This window comes from Stegodyphus dumicola, chromosome 2 (assembly GCF_044657685.1).
Source record: "Stegodyphus dumicola isolate Sdum_Otavi_A_Nest chromosome 2, ASM4465768v1".
Classification (NCBI taxonomy): domain Eukaryota; kingdom Metazoa; phylum Arthropoda; class Arachnida; order Araneae; family Eresidae; genus Stegodyphus; species Stegodyphus dumicola.
Genome location: NC_140769.1, coordinates 184,307,880 through 184,320,076, shown reverse-complemented (window position 1 = coordinate 184,320,076; position 12,197 = coordinate 184,307,880). Strand labels below are relative to the sequence as shown.

At 29.3% G+C, this 12,197-nt stretch overlaps 1 protein-coding gene across 1 annotated transcript in view; it reads left to right on the top strand.

Moving 5' to 3' along the window:
- Positions 1 to 435: 435 nt before the first annotated feature.
- LOC118204246 (uncharacterized) overlaps positions 436 to 12,197 on the top strand; it is a 64,482-nt gene continuing 52,720 nt past the window's right edge. The window contains exon 1 of the mRNA XM_035376579.2: positions 436 to 718. The gene's annotated coding sequence lies outside the window, so the exon portion shown is untranslated. The remainder of the gene's footprint in view (positions 719 to 12,197) is intronic.

Here is a 12,197-nt window from a genome sequence, read left to right as displayed (position 1 = left end):
GATAGCCCTCGAGTGCTGTGCTGTAATTACAAAAACACTATGTTACTGGTTTTGCCAGTTTCAACAATTCATTTTAAATGTAAGATTTTGTGGCTTTAACTTCTAGAGAATTATTTTTTAAACTAATACGTATATTATTTGCTTAGATTAAAATTATTTCGGGATTTAAACTGAAGAAACTGAAGATCAGCTTGCAACTTTGCCTTATAATTTTTATTTCTAAAACGTTAATATTAAATTCTCCGATATTGTAATCTGAAAATTTTAAACTGGAAATTGTTTTTTTTTTTTCAGTTTCTATTTGTTTTTATTTTTTGTTTTGCCAAATTGGCGCTAAACTGCCAAACATGGCAGATTGGCCGCATTCCCTGGAGAATTCCACGGCGATTGAAACTTCTCGGATTTGTCATCTCTTAATCTTCTCCAAGACCGACTCGGCGACAGTCGGGATAGCCTCTGATTACTGAGGAAATTTTGACCTCATGTGCACATGACGGAGGATAACTTATCAAGCTCGAAATGTCTTTGTCTCACTTGTTGCTAGGTTAGAGTTGGAAACCTTATCAGCTTTTTTCTGTGCTAATGGAAAACGCAGGAAGGTGTCTTCTAGGAAGAAAAAAAAGATGAAAGTGCCGAATATTTCTCGATATGGATGCTTTTTGCGCATGGATTTTTGGAAATTTATTCTCATTATGGCGATTAAAGAGAATAATACAGCGTAAGTAACTCAAAATAACAATTTGTGACCCCGCGCCATTTATTTGCACATTAAATTACACATATTATGAGGCTTGAAAAAATATTTTGCTGTTGCCAAAATAATTTTGAAGTATTATAGTTCTTTTTAAAAAAAGTCTGCAAGTATGATTATAAATAATTCAGATATTCAGCTTCTCTTAAGGAAATATTATTTTAACCGAAGTTTTGATTGTAAAATACTTTTATTTCTGATGTGCTAAATGAAATTTCTGAAATAATTCTGCAGTTAAAACAAAATTCTCTCCAGTCAGATCTCCGAAATGGTTCAGATTCTAACGATCGCCTAAAAGGATTCAGCAAAAGTTTAACATTGTTTATTAATAAATATTATCGATAGAAATGGCTCACGTGAAATAAAGAATCATTTTATAAGCAAATGAATATGCATTTAGATTAACATGAAAACATTATGTATTTTCTGTATATTTAAAAAGTGAAAAAATATGTAATGCAATTCTATTAAAATATTTAATGTTAATTACATTTTTATTTAAATGAATCAAATTAAAAAGTAAAAAATTATTATTCTTAAGAATTGCATCTATTGTTTTTAAACAGTTTATTTTTTTAATGAATAACAAACAGATTAAATATGAATGAATAATATCTTTTTTTCCTAATGGCAACCTACACGAATGAAAAGAGAAATAACGCAAAATCATGTTTCGAGATTAATAGCTCTAAAATACCAAATGAATTGCAGCTAAAATTAATTTCGAATTTAATAAATTATTGTCAGAGAAACTATTAGTGTTGTTTTTCTAGATGAATGTTTCAGCAGGTTTGCTTAACGTTAAATAAAGACACGAATATTTGCCTAAAAATAAAATTCAGCATTCTTTCACTATTTTAAATTTCTTGTTATGATTGCTTACTGTGTGTCTTAACAAGTCAGTGCTAACAGGCTTTTAAAAATAAGCAGATATTTTAATCTCAAAAAAGTTTTATTCAAATATCGTGAGCTTAGATTTTGTGTACTATGAAACGTAAATGAAAATTTTATATGAAAGCTAATGAGTTGCTGTTGCATCAGATGAAATGCTATTATACCGGAGAGAGAACATTTTTGCAATTATTTAAAATTAAGGTAAAATTTCTGAGAAAATTATTCTGAAAATTCTGCAGTATTACTTGCTTCTCTTATGTTGGGGGTTATGAAAAAGAGGAACAGAATATTTTTTTATTCATGTAGCGCATCCAGGGTTTTAATTCCACCAGAAGAATGTCACCAAACAAAACTAGAATTCTATTAATTTTTTATCTTTTCGCATTAGTATGCTACTCTTTACATCTATTACCTTTAGTAAAGATGAAATGTTTACATGTTTTAACTTTCGATAGCTGAAATGAATTAAAACTACTTTTATCCAGAAATGATATATCGTATTGAAAACTGAAGAATTTATTCCTCAGTTTACTTTCGTTATTATGAGTATTACAATTTATTTTAATTCTAATTTGTAAAACAATTGACGTGAAAACGTTTTATGTATGGCAATATATCAATTATACACGTTTAAAACTGGCCTTGCTCTTAACCCATTGAAGAGTGCATATAAAACTAATGCAATAGTATTAATGAGAATAATACGGAAATACCGTAAGAAGAGTATGAGAATAATATATAAGTAGGTGTAATCTGTGTATATCATCATAAACGTAGTTAGACCTTTATGATGCCCACAAAGATTTGTTGGTAGAATGTTTGCTTTTTGCCTTGGTTATACAGGTGAATGATGCGGAAGACCGCAAAGCATTCCCTTTCCGAGATTCCAGAATATGATATTGTTAATTCGATTTGCCATTTCTGATCACACGAGAATAAAAACCCAAAGGTTAATTATTGAATTAAACGGTAAAAGAAGGCTCAAACAGTTTAAATGAAAGTGTAAAAAGATGTACAGTAGTTGTTCAATGATAACTTATCTCATTAGCTATGATAATCTTAAACAATAGCTAAAAGGTGATTACAGGCATGTAAGTGGAACTGTAGATCAGAAACACAGTTCTTTATCAATAAATATTGTATTATTTCAAAAATTGAGTGAAAGTTTTTATACTACTGCTTTTTACTGCAACAAACTCTTTTTAAGACAACCACACATAGATCGAGCCATATACCATCTTCTGCGGCTTTAAGAAAACATGATTATCGTTAATGCTCAGTATTTATTTGTATTTTTTAGAAATACTGAGCACTTTTACTTGGCAAAAGGGGGGGGGCGCCGTGTTAAAATTCATTGCGTTAAAAGAAAATATTTATTTTATGAATACACCGTTATGATTTATGTAAGATTTAAGTGGAAATGTAGGAAAATGTAGGAGTACTGAAGTGTACAGGATCATTGGAAGCATCCGAAATAAGAAATAAATTTTTTTGGAATAGAAAGCAAATTAAGCTAAATAAATCATTTAACAATCTCAATAATAGCGAAAATAATAGAAAAAATTATAAAAATTAGTTCCGTCACTGCATTATGAATTCTAACATAAGAAATATCTATTTCAGGAAAAATCTAATATCTTTTGAACAATTATCAACATAACTCAAAATGAGAAGTGTTGTTATTGCTATAGTGATTACGCGACTCTTCTTTTCGTTTAAAAATACATTTAGATTATTTCTCTTTGAAGTGTGTACTAATATAATGAATTCTGCCTTGCGTTCAATACATAGTATTTATTAAAAACTTTATGTGGTCACCACCTGACTTTCTTATACGTTCAATTAAATTGTTCACATTTTTTCTGCGCATTATTTAAACCTATTTCCTCGAATTATTCTGACTTAACGAATCGTACCTCAAAGCAAGTTGAAAATGACATAAAATATTGCAAATTTTGAAATTAAATATATTTGACACATTAAAATAGGATGAGTTTTTGTCATACGGGAGTTAAACATCTTACAGTTTTATTTTTTCATAACGAATATAAAACTTTCCCAAATATAAGTATAGGAATCGAGAGATCGCATTTAAATGTTAGATTTTGTTATTTAGCGAAAATTAATATATATATATATATATTAATTTTCGCTAAATAACGGGGGAGGGGAACCTTTTTATTTCCAGCCCGCGGAACTATGTATCGGAAATTCTAAAGTTATGCTCATTTTAAAATTATTTTGCGACATTGTTGTTGAACTGAATTTAATGTTTAAGTGCAAAGAACATGATATTTAATAAATAAAGGTAACACACAAAATGAAAAAAGATAATTAAACATGGACGTGTTTTGTGAATTTCTTGTATTTGAAAACTATGGCTTTTAAACTGTTATTAAACTTCCCGCTTTTTTTCGCCCGATTTTGAACTATTTATTTTAGTTCTAAGATTATGATTTTAAATCGTGTTTTTTAATGAATTAAGTTAAATCAACGTCAAATTAAAAATATATATATATTTTTAATTTGACGTTGCCAAAACAGAATGTTTTCGTTATTTAAAAAACTTTTGTAATTGGAAGTATTATGATTAAGAACAGCTCTTGAGAAAATAAAGGCCAGGTAAGGACTTTTAAGCCAGATAAAGGGAGTGGGTATACATATATATATGATATGTATATGCTCTCTCTCTCTATATATATATATCTATATATATGTTTAGTATTGCCGACTGCAATAAAAAAGGCAGGTGCACAACTAGATATTATAGCAGCGCCTTATACAAAATTTCAATGTTCTACAGCTAATCGTTTTTAGGTTAGGCGAATTATATGCATTCGTACGTACATACAGACGTCGCGAAAAAAATCTCTTTTGAATCCATTTTTTACAATCCATTTTGGAAAAAAAGAGACACCTTTATTATGTTCGTACCTGCAGACGTAACGAAAAAAGAAACCCCTTACAAATGAATTCGGGAGTGGATATTTCCGTTGAAATATGATACTCGAAAGTTTTCGCAATTACAATACTTCCTTTACTCTGTATAAGGAAGTACTTCTTTTTTACTTCTTTTAATTCGTACAAGGAAGGAAAAAAAAACAGTTTGGTAACACTAAAAGATGGATTTTAATTTTTAAGGGTTAATTTTAATAAAAAAATTAGACTTTTTACTTCTGGTTTATTTTATACATGGTTTGAAACAGACAGCGAAAACAGAAGACTGTGTGGTCATGCTATAAAAATGATTCTTTTGTGCGTTTGATTAATACTGGAATTTATTTTTATATTTTTGGCAATATCTTTTATCTGATATGTTCTTCTTTACGACGAAATTGAATTTTTTCGGAGGGAAATGTACTATTGGGATCGATAAAATGTAAAATTGTAAATTTTGAAGAAGCAACTGGCAATAAAATGGGATTTCTTATTTTACGAATCCCTCTTCGTAACGAAAAACATTTATTACTCCAATACGCATTGCATCTTAATGCAATACCTTATTCTAGTATACCAGCCGTGTTTAGACCATGACGTCGCATTTTGGTCTTTCACACGTAAGGCATTTTCTTTGCTTCTGCGAGTATTCGGGGTGAAAGTATAAAAAATTTTGCCTTTTGAGATTTAAAAAAAAAATTTCTCTCTTTATTAAAATTTTCACACAGATCTTTGTGGAGAAGAAAGAACAGTCGTTCAAAGATCGAGACTGTAGGAAATAATAATTCGTGCGTTATTATTTAAAATTTTCGGGTTTACTCTATTGGGTGTCAAATCCAAAAGTAATTATTGTTGCATCTGAACATAATCCAAATACGAAATCTTAATGTTGGAGCTTCACTGTGACGTCACTTCAAGTATACTTCGCAGGCGCTTCACAAGCACGCTTCATCGTGATTGCTGTTTAACGTAGATCTTGAATGGAAAGGCTGAAATGGAGATCCATCTTAATTACTGCTCAATGAGTTGAGGAAACAAGGAGATAAAAAAAACCTGATTTGGTAAAGTGTGAAGTGGGATAAACCGTTTACTGTGACAGCGCAGCGAAACAAACATGGAAAGTATAAAAAATTATCACTATGTATTAACGTATTAAATAATTTTTATATTTCCACTTTAAAGATTTCTGCGTTTAATTTTTAAATTGTTTCATTGTTGCAAACGTGTTCCTGTATTACTTAATAATAGTTATTTTCTCATTTTCTAATCAGATAGGGTCAAATAGATTAAACCCAAAATGTTATTTGCATATTTAACAAATATTTTTCGCATCAGTATTAAATATTTAAATTAGAATTGGGCTAATTTTAACACAAACTGTTACCTTATTTGTATGGAAAACTGATACTAGATCTTCTTGTATTGCTAAGTTTAAGCAGTAGATCAAATAAGCTCGCTGAAGATACAATTCAGCAAAACCGTTTTCAGTATAATTTCCTTTTAAATTGAGGCTAACACAAAGAATTCCTTTTTGTGATAAAAAAGAAAATATTTATTAAATTTTGTCTGCTTGTAGTTGGGTAGATAAGAACGAAAAATACAAATAGCTCGCTTTATGTTTATTTCCCGGCAAAAGCGTTGGCTGAAGGTAGTTTTCTCAAAACGTGTGACGTGAATGCACACCATTTTTTATTGAATTTTCCTCCATAGGATCGTTGCTCCTCTTAATTCTTTATCTTAATCAATTACCTAACCGACAAATCAAATATTAAATTTCAACGTAGGTGGGTATAATTGGTTTATGAAAACAGTATCGTCAGCATCTAAGATTAGCATTTTTAAATCTTTTCACTCAGATTCTTACGTACATGTTACATTAAGAAATTACATGTACATTAAGGAATTTTTACTATTTCGCATTTTGTTTACATTATAATTTATTTGATCTTAAAAATTTTCCCTTTTAAGCAAATTTCCTAGCTGGGTTGATAAATCTGCTGAATGCTAATAGTCTGTCGAGGGTTCAGTTTTTCGCGAAAGAGATAGGTTGTATAGGGTTTTCATGCTTTTACTCAAGTATAATGTGAACGAACACACTACAGTATTTCTTCGAACGGCGTTTTTCTTAAAAAGGTATGGACGAAAGCATATTTTCTTAGAAAGATACTTCACGCGTGGTTTACCAAAAATCGGTTAATCAACCAACTAATCTGCAAGCTTTATAGTAAAATACATTAGTAGTTCGAGAAAGTAAAAGTAAGAAAATTCACATTATAATTTTTATTGAAATATGGTGTCTGCATATTTATATTGAATACAAGAAACAAAATTATTTCAAGACTTTCTAACTTTCTTTTACTCAGAACAACAATTTATTAGCACAAAAGACACGTTATTCTCGAATGGGATTATAGTCTCGAAACGGCATTTTGAATTGAATCACTGTAAACGAGGTATCACTTTTCAAATTGTTTCCACCAAATTTTATCCTCCAGCATTATATCTAAAGAAACTAAATAATAGAAATCTGCATGAATGTATGCATGATGTATCTCGCATTGTGAAAAAACGACGGTACCTAGAGCCATCCAAATTTAAATAACGTAGCCCTCCACCCAAAAATGAGCACCTGGAAGTCTGAATTTTGAATTTCGAATTCGTTTTATAACCTATATGATATTTTGTAAAACTTTAAAGAATTTTTTATTAACAAACTCAACAATTTCAAAGCGAGCAGTGGCAGCACATTACGGAATTAAAAAATTTTATTCAAGCACCGAGACTGTCTATCGGAAATTCCAAAGATATGTTGTTTTTGATTTTGCTGTTGGATCGAATTTTATGTGGCGTAAGCGCCAAGAACGTGACATTTAATAAATAATGTAAATTTACAAAACGTTAATAATAAAAAACAAAATAAAAGTTCTGTAAAGTTATTTTAGTAAGAAAACGGATATACGGAAAATATACGGAAACGGATATATGATGAACTGAGAATGACTGAAAAGAACAGAAAAATGTATACCAACACTTAACGCTTCATCGGGAATTTTAAACTTATAATTTTGCTGTTGAATTGTAAATGGCGCAAGTGCAAAGAAAATTATGCTTAGTAATAAAGCAAAAAAGAAAAAAAAAAAAAAAAAAAGAGAGAGAGAGAGAGTGTAAAAGCAGATTGATAGCCTGCGAGCTCAGAGAAAGCATGATAAAAACTTAACAAGCCCTTTTGAGGGACCGTTAAAATCTGAAACCTTTCAGATTTTTATTTCCACCAGGATACGGATATATAACAGAATACCGAAAAATGTATTATAATTTTATGTTCTAAAATAGAAGAAAATAGAAGGAATGGGCGACTCCGACAGCAACAAAATGTCCGATTATTTTACAGTCATTATTTATTGTAATCGTTTATTTAAGATTTATATGCATTCTTTACTGCGAACAAGATCCTGTGATTTAAAAGGATTGGTATTAACTTTAGTAACTATTGGAAGGTGGGGCAATCTGTTGATGCAGGGGCGGATGATGATAATTTAACCGAATCGGGAAAATTCGTTGGTATTGAAAATATCTAAATTTGAAAATGCATATAAATGTAAACCTATGTTTAAAAAATAGCTAATTGAATTTAGATTTTCTTTTTACAATAATATTCAAGTGCAAAATAATTCGAACATATATTAAACAAAAATGAAAACTAAATTATATAACATATGAAACGAAGAAAATATGATCGCAATATGTTCTACATATTCATAGGGAAAAACATCGTCGAAACAAACAAAAAAAAATCGAAACCTGATGCTGAACATTCATTTAAATATCAAGTGTACAAACTATTTTATTTAAATGACGGCAATAAATGTTAAAATGATACATATGGAATTTTTAATGATGAAAATTACAATACACGACTTTAATTGGAGTTTTAAGAGTTGTTTATTAATACAAACGCATGACTCACTTGTTAAGTTTTAAATATTAACAGAGCGTAATAGAACATTAAATATATTATATTCTTATAACGAAATCATAATATTGAAACTTTTAAATACGTTTCAAATATAAAAAATTCATAAACATTATTAAAAATAAAGCAGAAAATAAAACTGCTGTGTTATAACAATTTTTAGATGAAGCCCACTTACTTGGACAAAGTAATTAACGGTGCCTCATTTTTATTAGGTTTAATTGGTTTTTACATGATCATCAACCCCTATAAATCTAAACGAGGCTGTAGCTATTTCTTACAACTGTTTATCGTGAAATATTTAAGCGAAATTTTAATGCAATTCGTAAAAAAAAATATAACATATAAATTGAACAAAAATGTAAAATTAATAAAATATTCTGCAAATAAAACTTTTTTAAAGCTATTTGTTTAATATGTTTGTTCACAATTTGAATGTTATCTGACTTTAGATATCTATATTATACTTTATGGAGGGCACTAGCCATTTTTAGGCTTTCGCTATTACTAAGGCATAAAGCGGTAGTCATTTTATTATGGAGACACCTAATAGGCGACCACCGTTACCTCCTAAGAAGGTAACGGTGGCTCCCGTAACCCTTATACTGTGTGAGCGGCATCTGTATTATATAAACTTACCGAAATACAAGCCACAAATATAAATTCCATGTTTTAAATACAGTCATTTTCCTTTTAATTTATTCTACTTTAATAAATAAAACAATGGCTGAATATAATGCATACTATTATTTTGATTTAAAATGTTATTGCAATGAATTATTACTACTTTGGTTGGCTTAATTGATTATCGCGAAGCAAATAAAAGCTATCTACCTGAAGGGAGAAAGGAATACATTGAGAATTTTTAAAAGGAAACTGCCTCTTATCAATGATACTCTTTTGGTAACGATGGATATCACACGCTCTGGAATTTTAGCTTGACGAAAACAACCTTCGTTGCAGCTGCTAGTGAAATTAATTTTTTATTCTGAAGAAAGCTACCTTCACAAAGTGTCCATAACTTTACGTTGAAATACTCTTATGAAGGTTTTTGTCTTGTTGAACAGTGGCTTATTTTCGTAAAGGTTTCGGCATTTTTATAATGGGATACAATTTTGAAAGCGGTGCGGGAGACAAAAAATGAAAATTGCTTGCTTTAACGCTGTGGAGTAAACAATTAGATGAAACAATGGTGAATCTGAGATGAGCTAACAAGGATGACATTAAATCAATGAGTTTAAGATGCTTACCTTTCGTTTAACTGTCGATTGATTATGCTCTTTCGTTTTGAGTGTCACGTATTTTTAGTTTAAACTACATGATTTCAATAGTTATAATTTTAACAGCTATAACAATTACAGTTCATCAGTTTCTTTTAAGCCGTTGGTACCAGGTCCCAAGGCAGCGTTACGGCCAAAAACGCTTCGAGTCCAGTTTCCGGAATTTCCAATGTCCCCAATCGATCTTCTGGAGATGTATTGGCGCGATAGCAAGATCCATTACAATATCTTGCTGTTAAAGACTTCGATTTTTGAACGATTGCGTAGCTTATGAGTCATAGGGGACTGTGTTAAACCTTTCAGGCTGCTGTTGTCACTATGATAGCATTTATTATATAAATTACAATGCATTGTTCAATCATAATTCTCAACCTGCTCTGACAAATTATACAGCAATTACATCCTGAGGAGAAATACATATAATAATCTTTTCTTCAAAAGCATGTAAAATAGGATTTATGAACGCCTCTATCAGAGTAACAGATAGTAGTAGTAATGTATTAACGTTAAAAAATTGTCTTAATTTTCAGGCATTTCTTTATTATTTATATTATTATTTTGCGTCTAAACAAAGCAAAATAGTCAATAATTTTCTCAAGAGCGACTTGATTCGTTAGTTCATACTTTATAGATATAACAGAGTTTTTTTTTATTTATTTATTTCATCGAGTGAAGATCTCGACTAATAATTTACATTTTAACTTCGCTGAAGTTTTTTTCACCTGTAGCTAAACCTACTAGAATTAAGGAAATCGTTAACACAACTTCCAAATTATGGTGCGATTGAATTAGGATGCATTCAAGAAATTACGTTTAAATGATCTCATTGACGAAAGTTACTGAAAATGCATGAATTTTAAAAAGCAGCATTTCTGATCAAATTTCTGTAGCATTTATATCATTTATATATTTAAATGCCTTGGTAGTGAATAATGTATATTTAAGTTACTACGTGGTTTTTCTAAATTTCAAAATACAAAGATATAAATTTTTTATTAATATAAGCCGGAAGATTACAGTAATGAATTTAGCTTTTCATGTGTCCATTTTAATTTTAGCATGGAACTACTGTGAAAACAGTATCTTTCTGAAAATTTTATTTTTCAGCAATTAATTCTTAATCGAATTTTTTTAACTTTATTTTTTGTTCTTCGTTTAATATTTGTATGCTTTTTGGGTTTTTCGGAGCATGAGAAGTAAAGTTCAATTATACCCGCTACAGATTCGAACCGCGGACCTTCTGATTATTAGCTGTATATGCTAACTACTTTTACCAAACGAGTATGCACGAAGGGAGGAGATAATTCCTTATATGGTCATCGTCATCTAATAAAACTAAATTTTAAAATGATCATTTTGAGATAATTCCTTATATGTTCATCTAACAATTTTAAAACTATAATTTTTTTCCATCTTAGAAGACGGAAAGATAGAAATTAATTGGTCTATTAAATATGCAGCGTTATTTACTATGTGTTCCTTGCAGCTAACTATCGATATTTTCTTGCGAAGTATTAAATTCTACACAGATAACAACTGATGAAAATCAGAAACTGCACCTTTATACTGTGATCAGGCTTATATTATTCAAAGAAAAGTCTTATTTTTGTAAAAATGTGACGTGAAGGAGGGTCATTGAAATTCATGGAACCTTCTCTTTTCTTCGTTCTTTACAGGAATTTCAAATAATTGTTCTTGCCTATTTGAATTTAAATTTTAAAACATCTGCTCTACTATCTGCTATATTTTCAGTTAATTATTTTGTGAAATTATTTATTTGTTAGGTGTGGAGTTGTATGAATTAGTATGCTTCCCAAATAATATAGAAAAACTATAAAACTTAATTTTTCTGAGCTTTATTAAATGTCTTTCCTTTCATTAATATCACATAAGTTTATTTGCTACCATCAATGGATATTCGACTGTTATGATGATTTAAAAAAGTACTTTAATTTGAGTATTTTTCATCATAAAATTAATAAAAAAAATGTATCTTGGTATAATGTTTTCTTATAAAATTAACGAAAAATTATTGTTAAATTAATTTTATAATGCAAATTGAAATACAGAAATTAAGAATGAAATTTTAAAACTTTGCATATTTATATATACAAGAGTTCACAAAATAGATCATTTTTAAGCTTTTATGCAGGTATAAATTGATTAAGTGAAATAAAACATTAAAAGTGTGCATTCAAGCATCACCCTGACAAATTTTTAGTTACTTTTAAATGATTACAGTTTTAATAAATTTTGAGGTTGTACAAAAAAGAATTCAATATTTTTATGTTACATAATTTTACGGTTCAAAATATTATTTCTTTACAGTTTTTTTTAAATGTTTTTTACAGTAGAAATCTAA